Genomic DNA, 12,698 nt, shown 5'->3' on the forward strand with positions numbered 1-12,698 from the left:
TTTTTTTAACAGCCAGGAATATTTGTGTACATTCATTTTTCCATTTTTGGGAAAACAATGAGAAACGTGTTCTATCTCAACAAAACAGAGTGTTAACTCCAGCTTTTTTCTTTTTAATACGTTATTTTCATCTCAAAGTTGGTGTTTAAACATTTGCAAGGGACATCCTCGGGTGGAATTGTTATTTTTCTGGATCGGTATTGTTTCTAAGGCAGACAGACGTGCTACTTGTTGAGAGCAGCGTTTCGATCAATGCACTTGGAGGTGCTTGGAACATTCAGAGCAGCGATCCCAACATCCTGCTGAGCCACGCATAGCTCCGCTTCTGCTGGCTGGGCCAGGGGGGAAGCTCCATTTTGGCACACCTTGTACTAGCTGTTGGCTACAGACAGCAGAGACCGGGGCTTGAATCTCAGCCGTACGAGCGCAGTGTCTGCAGCACACAACAAGCGGGTGGACACCATTAATTGGACAAGTCCACTGCTGCGCGGGGCTGCCAGCTGGCAGGCACAACACCTCCCTGCATCAGCGTTATGTGCTGCAAGGTTAATTCCCCCAGTGCCGAGCAGGTGTTTTGTAGAAGGCTCAGTTGGGATTTCCTAAGAGCTAAGCAGATCTGTGCTTGAAGTGAGTTACAAACACTGGGATCGTTGCTTGGGTATGCAGGAAAGGAGCTGTTTTCACTTTCTCACGCTCAGTCTTCTTCGAAGGGGCTGCAGAAACTGCAGTTAAATTGTACCTCATCTCTAGACAATTTGACCTGGTATGCAAGAGCAGAGAAGACATGGCCTCCTGCTAAACATACCATTACAAATGGATCTTTTCTTTATCTTAGGCAGAACAATTATATTCCATGGATATCTTTATTGCCTCTGATAAGAAAGATTATGTTTTCATGTACGGTGTGTTGCAAGTGTTTTACGATATGCAGGGTTTTACAAAGCACTCAGAACTAAAACCTGTGGGGAAAAAAAATCCTCAGCAGATGTAAATCAATGTAGTTTCATCAAAATCAGCTGGGAATCTGTCCCTCCATATCTTTATAGCTCAGTCTCTCAGTATCTTTATAGCTCACTGTACCTGCATAAAGGGCAAACAGACTGGAATAAGTATCTTTGGCTTTCTAAAAATAACTAGTAATTGTCAGGTGAAATAGATGAAATTCTCTGTAAAATAAATATCTAACTGAAGGTAAAAAAAAAAAAAGAAATTAAAGTAAAACTGAAAAAATATTGATGATTTTTTTCCGATTACTGAGTTTTTTTTCTGCTATTACTTTACTGCAGGCACTTTTGTTTACAGCATGGATCAGAGTTGCCCGGAACATTTTTCAGGTTCAGAAAGAGTTTGGAAGATAAGTTTTTCTAAATTTCTTGTCTTTCAGACATTTAGAAATCTAGAAATGCTTCAGTAACAGTTTTGTTGCTCTGTGAAGGGCATCAAAAGTGTTTTGCCTATCTATCCAGTACGTTAAGGAGCTGAGGACTTGCTAGAAACCCATGATGTACCTTATATGAGAAATTTTACGAAAGACTCCTACTAATTTGCATCCAAAGCTCTTTGTCCCAGTAGATTTTACAGTTCCAAATCCTGATCCTCCAGTGCCTTGCATTTTGAATCGTATGTTAAAATTCAGCTAAGTGTATGCAAAAATGGTGTACAAGCTACTCATGCTATTGTAAACAGAGAACTATATTTTACGTCCTCATGTTTTTGACTCTTACAAATGCTAATGAATAGATGTGGAGAAGATGTGAAGCAACAAAGAACCAGAACTCTTACTTCTGATAGTCAACTTTCTCCAGAATGACTATAATACTGAGTTTTGAAATCTCTCATACAGCCAGGCGGAGGAAAATCAACTTCATAACTCAGTAACAGAAACTACATGAAGGCTCTTTCGAAAGTCAAAGGATTTTAACTTAGCATGTGCTTAAATGTTGTGTTTAAAGCTAAATACATTCTTGAAGGCATCACTGAATCTATAGTCAGGAAATAATGAGACACAATTATGAAAATGGAAACCTCTCTGTTTTAAATAATTTTGTCTCATCATTTCTTAAGTATGGTTTCAATGACGCACTTGAAAAGCAGTTAACTTTTGAGAGGTGTCTACTGGAAAAGCATACAGAAACTCCCACAATTTTTTTTTCTCATGTGTTTAAAGAGTAATTGTCTTTCCATTTAATATTAAAACTTTTCATTCTGCTGCACAATGAATACTTGAAATATATGGAACTTTTTTTTCTGTTTTATCATCATGCTAGTTTGGCATTACTTTCCCACAGATATGCTTTTTTTTACAAAACTCAGTGTTGAGCTCCTACAGATCTTCTCTTATTTTGTGATTAAGAAGTAAAGGTTGTATTAAATTGACTCTTGCATGTCACTTTCTGGGAAAGGTAGTTTGAGCAAAGCATGAGTTTATCCTCAGAGTGGAAAGATCCTCCCCACAGAGCACTCAATTGTGGTATCCTAGGTGCTTTGACATGTAAATGGAACACCACAGGCATTAAATAATTGGGTCAGATATCTTCAAGATCTTTATTCTACTGTCAAACACAATTTAGATCAGATAATTTCCAAAGTTAAAAGAACTTGCTCCTGCTCCTATTAAAATCAAGAGCAAAATTCCCCATTGGTAGCACTCTGGGCAGACCGAAAACTAAAGACACTGTTTCATATTCCATTATTTGGTCTTCTCTCACACTTTTTTTGAATGGATAAAATGTTATTTCCATAATATTTATAAATTCTCTAGTCGATTCTTGAATTTGCTACTATCTGATTCCTTTAATCTCCTACTTTCCTTCAGTGGCACATTTTGTTGCAGATTGTGCAAACTCTTAACATGAGCAATTGATCCTTTTAATCCTATGGCATATTGGTGGAAATTAGCAAGGCGTTTGGAGAAATCAACAGCAAGATCACAGTGTCCTACATGCTCATAAAGATCACTGTCCTGCAAACACATGATAATGACTTTGGGCATAGAGCAATTTCATTGAGTTCAGAGCTTTGATGCTACAATTTACTTCATATACTTGGAGCCACTTTGAATATATTGGGTTTCCTCACAAGTCCGTGAATAATAAGGATTGGGGCATAAGATGACTTCTTAAGGAGTAATAAATCCATGGCATTAAGTATGAGAAGTTTGCTCTTTACAAAGCTCCTTTGAAGTGTAAATGTTTGGGTATGATTTTGTTACTTGCCTGTTTTGTTCTCTCAAGCTCAGCCGGTGTGATAACACTGAGTTTTAGTGAAATGACTAAAACTAGAGAAAAGCTCAGCAGATATTTCAAGAAGTTGAAAGTGATTTTCATGCCATTATGAATAAAGACGATCCCACTGCTTTTTAATTTTTCCAGCTTTTTTTTAAAACAAACATGACAAATCTAGGAAATTCAAAGAACTTCTGAAATAAATACATTAACCTAAGCAAACACAAGATGTATTGTAGCAGTATGGCAGTAACATCACTTTTCAAGAGCTAGGAGGAAATAGTCAATGTATCTCAGAATAAACAGCAGTCGTTTTCTATTTAACATTCATATTAGGGATTCACAAAAAGACCTATTTTGGTTAAAAAAAAATAAGACTGAGAAGAAAACTCTTGCATGTGAAAAATTTAACACTGTCTATAGCCTTGGTTATACTATTTTCTCACTACTATTTTATGAATACTTCTTTACTATACTTTTGAATAATAGAATGTGTTTCAACGGGCTGAATTAAATATGTGATGATAATAATATTAGGTAATTTTATATAATTTCAGAAGAATTCTCTTAGAAAAACTACAAAAATATTTTCTTATTCAAAATATTATGATAGGCTACTTTTATTTTAAAACTGTAATTTTAATTGTTTTTTTTTACTTTGATCATTAATTCGATTTCTTCAGAAGAATCACTAGGATAGAAAAAAGTAGGGAGAAAATAGTGCCAAAATTATATCAGATCAAGCTCTCCTTATAATTAACTCAGTTGAAGAATCATCTCTAAATTTTGCATTAATATAACTGAGCATGAAATGTACCCCAACATTATTTTTCTCTGAAATTCAAGCTCATTTTAGCTTTTAATTTTTACAGCATTTATGACACTGCTGAATACTTGTTCAGACAAGATTTTATATTCTGTTGAGGAAAAGTGTCAATTTTGTGTAAACTAAATTATGCATGCTAAGTTTTGGAACCATTTATTTTTTCTTTGAATGATACAATGCTCACATTAAATATAGATTGACTCTGGGAGGAAGTAACACGAGCCAGTGATTTTTCTGTGTTGTGGGAACTAGAAGACCTGGGTCTGTTTCCAATTCTGCCACTTAATCGTTATATCACCTTGAACAAAGTCCATCTAACAAAGCCAAATTTCAGTACTTCAAGTTATGCATCCAGCTTTGTATTCAAGCACCTAAATACGCAGATATTTATGAATGACTGAGTTAAGAGTCAGGCTATTTATTTTGATATCTTAAGATGAATTTTGATACACAACGACAGGCTTTCAAATTTCAAAACCTTGACCTGGACTTTTTTATGCCGTTTGCAAAAGGAATAACATAAATTCTTACCTAGTGGGGAGGGGTCACTTTAAAACAAGGAGCATCATTTCCTGAAGGATGTTCGTGATATGTTTTCAAATCTTCAGAGAACATCTGTGACATATAGGGAAAACTCATGTTATTATTACTACATACGAGCATTGCAATGGTGCTCTCTCTGTGAAACATTCCTATCTGTAGCAGGATGAAGCAGTTCCCAGTAAACTAGAAACCGGGAAATAATCGGAAGAGAAGATCCTGCATGAAACTTTGCTTTGGAAAATGACTTGGGAATAAAAGAGAGGGTACGAAAGCAGGACAGGAAAGCTGGGCAGTTGTGGGTAAGAGCTGAAGAAAAGTAAATGTCAGGAGTAGGACTAGGACAGAAGGAAGACTCTGAAAAAGATCTATATACTTTTAATCCCTAGAAACATTTAACCTCCAAGTGAAATAAAAACCCCACAAGTTCTTGTTTTCCTTTTTCTGTTACAACAAAATAATGGGCACAATGACTCTATTAGCCAGACCTTGCAAGGGAGCAAATTCTGGACTAAATAGAAAAGTTCAAGTCCCTCATGAGAGAGGAAAAGAGAATCTGAGGGGGAGTCCCCTGACAGCCAGGCCAACCTGGTGTTCCCCTGCCTCTAACCGAGCTATGCTGTGCGTCACGAAGAGGATACAGCTCTGAAGCACCACAGTACAGAGGAATATGGAGTTACGAGTCGCTGGCAAGTGTTGAAATATGGTTCTAATTTGAAAAATCTTTCATTCGACTAGGCTGCACCAGGATAACAAAGCCATGTGGTTATGCTACTATATCAGGATGAGAACAGATTGAACCTGTTAAACATATGATCGGTCCTTCTGCAAACAGAAAGCGTTGTTCTCCCAACCCCCAGTTTGATTTTTACACTCTCTATGCCCTGTTCTGCCCTAAACACATGTCAGCCCAATGCTTGACTGCTCATTTCAACACCGGTGTTGTGTGAGCAGCTGTGCTCACATCTGTTGACAATGAAGGGATTTGAGTTGTCAAGGTGCCGTACTCCTTTGCTTTCAGTCTGCTTGTAACGAGGACCACAGCCAAGATGAATTCTCTTCTAGATCACTTTGTTTGGGAATTAAACACTGCAGCACTTATGTTACTGCGCTGCTATGCCATTTGTCTGCGCCTCTATGACTGCTTGCTTCCATTCTTGTGAGGATGTAACTCTGAATTCTACAATTCTACACTGAATCCATTACAATCTTTTATCACAAATCTCAAAATCTCAGATACTGACAAGAGCAGAACTCTTCTTTCCATGATATCATGTCAGCTGGTGTGTACCCAGCTTTTCTTTTTTGCTTACTTCACGTTACACATTTTATGTGCTTTTGTCTCCTCTGCTAGGAGGCCTCTGAAGTCCAGACAAGTGGTCCAGATGAGCAGATGATTCAAGTCCAGAAGGACTACTAGAAAAATTCAGTGTTTCAGGACCTGAGGTATTTAAGTCATTGAGCTGTTGGTGAAAGTTATGAATTTCACAATTTATACCTACTCAGCTCCAGTCTTATTATTCCACATTCAGGAAGCTTTAATCCTAATTGTGGGAAGGTATGCCCCCATCGGAATCAAACTCAACATAGAATCATAGAATCATAGAATCATAGAATGGTTAGGGCTGGAAGGGACCTTCGAAGGTCATCTAGTCCAACCCCCCTGCAAGGAACAGGGATATCTCCAACTAGATCAGGTTGCTCAGGGCCTTGTCCAACCTGGCCTTGAACGTCTCCAGGGATGGAGCATCCACCACCTCTCTGGGCAACCTGTTCCAGTGTTCTACCACTCTCATAGTAAAAAATTTTTTCCTAATATCCAACCTGAACCTACCTCCCTCTATTTTAAAACCATTACCCCTTGTCCTATCATAACTGGCCCTCCTGAACAGCCTCTCCCCATCTTTCCTGTAGGCCCCCTTGAGGTACTGGAAGACCGCTATAAGGTCACCCCGGAGCCTCCTCTTCTCCAGGCTGAACAGCCCCAACTCTTTCAGCCTGTCCTCATAGGAAAGGTGCTCCAGCCCTCTTATCATCTTCGTGGCCCTCCTCTGGACCCTCTCCAACTGGTCCATGTCCTTCTTATGTTGGGGGCTCCAGAACTGGACGCAGTACTCCAAGTGAGGTCTCACAAGGGCAGAGTAGAGGGGGAGAATCACCTCCCTCGACCTGCTGGCCACACTCCTCTTGATGCAGCCCAGGACGCGGTTGGCCTTCTGGGCCGCAAGAGCACATTGCCGGCTCATATTGAGCTTCTCGTCCACCAGTACTCCCAAGTCCTTCTCCTCAGGGCTGCTCTCGATCCAATCACCACCCAGTCTGTATTTATGCCTGGGATTGCCACGACCCAGATGTAGGACCTTGCATTTGGCCTGGTTAAACTTCATGAGGTTGGTACGGGCCCACCTCTCCAGCCTGTCAAGGTCCCTCTGGATGGCATCCCTCCCTTCCAGCGTGTCGACGGCACCACACAGCTTGGTGTCATCGGCGAACTTGCTGAGGGTGCACTCCATGCCACTGTCCACGTCACCGACAAAGATGTTGAAGAGGGCCGGGCCCAACACGGACCCCTGAGGGACGCCACTTGTGACCGGTCTCCACTTGGACATTGAGCCGTTGACCACTACTCTCTGAGTGCGGCCATTGAGCCAATTCCTTATCCACCGAGTGGTCCATCCATCAAACCCATGACTCTCTAATTTAGAGAGAAGAATGTCGTGCGGGACAGTGTCAAAAGCTTTGCACAAGTCCAGGTAGATGACATCCATTGGTCGACCCTTGTCCACCGATGCTGTCACCCCATCGTAAAAGGCCACCAAGTTGGTCAGGCACGATCTGCCTTTGGTGAAGCCATGTTGGCTGTCACCCACCACCTCCTTGCTCTCCATGTGCCTTAGCATGGTTCCCAGGAGAATCTGCTCCATGACCTTGCCAGGCACAGAGGTGAGGCTGACCGGTCTGTAGTTGCCCGGGTCCTCCTTGTTCCCCTTTTTAAAAATGGGGGTTATGTTCCCTCTCTTCCAGTCATCGGGGACCTCGCCAGACCGCCACGACTTCTCGAATACAATAGCCAGTGGCTTGGCAACTTCATCCGCCAGTTCCTTCAGGACCCGCGGATGGATCTCATCAGGTCCCATGGACTTGTGCACCTTCAAGTTCCTCAGATGTTCTCGAACCTGGTCTTCAAGTACAGTGGGCGGTGGTTCATCCTCACAGTCCCTGCTAGTTCTTTCCACAGCTTGGGTGGTAAGACAAGAGGCTTTACCATTGAAGACTGAGGCAAAAAATCCATTAAGTACCTCAGCCTTCTCTATGTCCCGGGTAACTAGAGCACCAGTATCCTTCCGGAGGGGGCCTACATTCTCTTTGGACTTCCTTTTGTCCCCTACATACCTATAGAAGCATTTCTTGTTGCTTTTTATATCCCTTGCCAAATTCAATTCCTTCAGGGCTTTAGCCTTCCTCACTTGATCCCTGGTCACTCTTACAGCTTCTCTGTATTCCTCCCAGGCTATCTGTCTCCGCTTCCACCCTCTGTAGGCTAACCTCTTCATTTTCAGTTGGTCCAGGAGCTCCTTGCTCATCCACGCCGGCCTCCTGGTCTTTTTGCCCGACTTGTTCTTCGTCGGGATGCACCTCTGCTGAGCTTGGAGAAGGTGCTCCTTGAATGTGGACCAACTTTCCTGGGCCCCTTGTCCCTCCAGGGCCACCTCCCACGGCACTTTGCCCATCAGGTGCTTCAAGAGGCCGAAGTCCGCCTTCTTGAAGTCTAGGGTACAGAGCTTGCTGAATGGTTTCCTTGCTGCCCCATGGATCTTGAACTCCACTGTGTCGTGGTCACTGCAGCCAAGGCTGTCCTTAAGTTTCACCTCACCCACCAGTCCCTCCCTGTTGGTGAGCACAAGGTCGAGCATGGCACCCCTCCTTGTCGGCTCCTCTATCATCTGCAGGAGGAAGTTGTCATCCACGCATTCCAGGAACCTCCTGGACTGCCTGTGCCCTGCTGTATTGTCTCTCCAACAGATGTCAGGGTGATTGAAGTCCCCCATGAGGACCAGGGCTTGTGACCGCGAGGCTGCTCCTATCTGGCTATAAAGCGCCTCATCTGCTCTGTCCTCCTGGCCAGGTGGCCTGTAACAGACCCCTACCGTAACATCCCCTATCCGTCTCCGTCCTCTAATCTTGACCCATAAGCTCTCTGTCAGCTCCTCCTCCGACCCCAGGCGAAGCTCCACGCATTCCAGCCGGTTGCTGACATAGAGAGCAACACCCCCTCCTCGTCTCCCCTTCCTGTCCTTTCTAAAAAGCTTATACCCCTCCATGTTGACACTCCAGTCATAGGAGTCGTCCCACCACGTCTCCGTGATGCCAATAAGGTCGTAGCCCTGCTCATGTGCACGCATCTCCAGCTCATCCTGTTTATTTCCCATGCTGCGTGCGTTGGTGTACATACACTTCAGCTGGGCCTCCGACAAAGCCGACTCGCTGGCTGGAGCGACAGGGGTTCTCTTGGACGGCAGTGTAAGTTCGTTTGAACATACCTGCGATCCTTCCCCAGCCTCTGGACCCTCAGTGCTGGCACTGGTGCCATGCTGACAGCGGTATGAATCTGACTTCTTGGCTGGAGTGGCTGGAATTCCCTTCTTCTGTTCTACGGGTACTTCCACCATATCTTTATCATTCTTGATATTCCCCCCCTCCCCCTTCAAATCTAGTTTAAAGCCCTGCCAATGAGCCCTGCTAGCTTTTGAGCTAAGACCCTGGTTCCCCTCTGAGAAAGGCATGTTCCATCTGGTACCATCAGACCTGGTTCAGGGAAGGCCTCCCCATGATCAAAGAAACCAACATTCATAAGTCATGTCAAATTCAGGCAAAACAGTAAAGGAATTTGAATCTTAGCCATCTTGATGCAAAACCATTGACTGTTCAGCATACCTAAACTTATGTATCTTCCACAAAGTAAGATAAAGATTAGTTTTACACACCATCTCCTTTAATTGAACTGAATTTCCAATCTGTTAAACCATATACATCTTCAGAATGGATTTCAAGGAGATGATGCAAGGACAAAACCTGTCAACAGTTCAAGATCTTACTTCTGTGCATCGAGATTCACAACACGTTTAATACAACTCTATACAACGTCACTATGAGCAGTGTTAGAATGTACAGCTCACAACCACGTATAACAAATTCAATTTCTTAAACATTTAAATATCATCCCAAGCAAAATGCAACTTGTCAGACCTACCTTTCTTTCTAGGATCTAAAGTGAACATTGCATGTTAACATGCCTTTCCCTCTCTGCCATCTCCCCCACCTCGCACAAACACACACTTGTTTCCTACCCTGGTTATTATTCAAGAAGATATAATATTATAATAATAACTCATACCTCCTTGTAGCAGAGATAAACTGAATAATTTATAGGTTGCTTATTGGGCTACTTTATTCATAAGTGGGTGTGGTGTGACTTACAAAAGAGGTGCTCAACCAACGCTAAGTCAAGGTAAAATCACAGATCTGATTTTGAAAGTGATGGGGTTGTGGTTATTTTTGTCTCCTGATGCAATTAATTTCCTGGTTTGGGACACAAAATGCTGTAAGTATGAGGAAGCTGAACTGGATCATGTGTTTGTCAAGGAGAGAGACCTATTTTCCTAAGCAGATTGGTCATCTGCATTTTGCACCAAAGACAATACCTATTTGTGGGTATTAGATAAATAATTATTTTTACACATATTTATCTCTCCCTCATCAGATACTTACCTCTTATATCTATGCATGTTTTCTGAATGTAAGCCTCGACCTGATAACAACCTTATGTTTACTTAAATGTGGTTCCATCATGTGCTTGACTTCTTTCATAAGGCACATTGTTCTATCATTGGCTTCTAAAGAAACATGCTACATCATTTCAAGGTGATGGAGCCTGGGACCATCTCTGTGGTCTGTAGTAGCACAACACCTGGTGTAATGGGGTCTGGCTTTCCCAGGTGTTATCATAACACAAATGAACAAGTGATCCTAGTAAAATGGTACCACTGAAAAGTTCAAGCTGCTAGTGATCAGAGCTCACATTAACTCCAATGCTCACCGAAAAAGAAAAGCCTGGAGTTACAGTGTGTAACAAGTGAATAGGAGAGAATCAAGCTCTTAATTTGTAATGCACGAACAATGAAAATTTGATTAAACGAAAGCTGCTGCTACTGGATTTCAGCTTTAAAATAATTGCTCCAGAGAGTTAGGGTAGAGAGGGTAGCTCATAATTAGTATACTAGAAAAATGATGCAAATAAATAAACAACTTTCTCAAAGGCAAAAATCCCAGTGTTACATAACTGATGCTTAGGAATGACTGCTGGCTGGAAAAGTCTTTGTGAAGTTTCATATTCATTATCCTTGAGGCAAAGAGAATTAAAATGAAACAGAAAAGAGAGCCTCAAGAAGACTTCAGTGCAGACAGCAGACTCAATTTCCATCTAAAGTAATGGTGTGAGCAATCTCACACCATTACTCCCAACTCCAATAAGTTCATTGTGTCCGCATTACTGCCTACAAGCTGCACACACAAAAGGAGAAACTAAGGTTTCTCTCCCCGCCCCATCTCATTTGGATAATGGAGTTCAGTATGATGGGAGTTTTCATGTCATGGATGAGCAGCCTAAATGATAGAGAAATGAAAAGTTGTCAGCGGCCAAAGGCATATGTTGGTCTGACATAACGTTATCCTACTAGGCCCGACACACTTGAGGAAAGTAAAATCCTACTTCTAGGACATATAGGTCCTGTAGGCATATGTTGACAGCAAAAAAAAAAAAAAAAAATTATTTCTTTTGTGCATTTACTGCTATAAGTCATCTACAGAGGCTAGAGGAACACCTATTTAAGGAAGATTTAAAGGGAAAAGAAAACCCAGACTGTCAACACACTGTCTCATGTAAGTTTTAACTGGTTCTTCTCTGCTTAAACCAAATAATGTCCTATATAAACAGTGAGGTATATAAACATCCTATATGTAGTACATTCAGTTGAATAAACAGTTTGCATACTAATGTAAACGGCTTAGGTGTTTTAATGTGCTGGTGTTATAGCAGATTCTTAGTTACAAACTTCAATACTCAAAAGGGAATGTGTATATTCAGACTTTTTGATCAAAAATAAATATACTCAGGGCTGTGAATTTTTTCTCCCTTGATCTTACAAATTCTTTTCTCAATGCTATCAGTTGATTTCACAAAGTTATACTTGATTGCTAAAAGCCTTCTTTTTTTTTTTCTTCAGGAGGTGACTGGAAATAGTGGTAGTGTGTTTTTTTCCTCCACATTATGAATCGAAACATACATACTTAAGGTTTATGACAGAGGCAATGTCATTCCCAGCTTTCTAGGAAAACTAAACAAAATAAAGAAGTATGCCTCATGAGATATCTGCAATTTACTTAAAAGAGAAGAAGAAATTTGGTAGAAAATTGAATCTGGTAATTGATTCTTTGGTGTTACACGTCAGCTGGGGCTGTGTCTACAGAATTTCATCACCGACTGCTTTTAAACTCTGCTGGTTCAACCTTGCTGTATGGCTGGTTATATTAAATACATTGTCTTCTTTAAGTGCAGTAAGAAAGGAATCTCACAAGAGGTCTTCCCAAGTCTGTCATCAGCTAAATTAGGAAATGAAAATTGATTCCTAGGAGCCACATTACAAAAGTTATGAGTTCTTTTAAGAAATTCGGCATTCAAAATACAGCTCAGTGTCACTAACTGCAGAGCCCATAAGCACAGCCAACAGGATTAAAAAAAAAAAAAAAAAAGCCAGAGGCAGGAGTAAGCCATGATGCTGCAGCATTTATTTCTCTCTTAATTACAGGTGCCAATGTCTCTGCCATCTGGCCTGTCTCATGACAAAGTCTCAACAGCCAAAGAGTGCAGAAATAAATAGACAATTAGTAAAATGCATTGACTGCATGCGCTGCTGAGTAAGCAGTTGTTGCCAGCACTAAAGCAGTTTCCTCACCCACAGATCCTAGTGTAATTTCTCTAATTGCTCTATTAACTTGTAGGACTAGAGTTTCCCTTCTGTCAAAGGGGGAACCAAATGGGGAGTTCAGGA

Source organism: Tauraco erythrolophus, chromosome 3 (genome assembly GCF_009769465.1).
Source record: "Tauraco erythrolophus isolate bTauEry1 chromosome 3, bTauEry1.pri, whole genome shotgun sequence".
NCBI lineage: Eukaryota > Metazoa > Chordata > Aves > Musophagiformes > Musophagidae > Tauraco > Tauraco erythrolophus.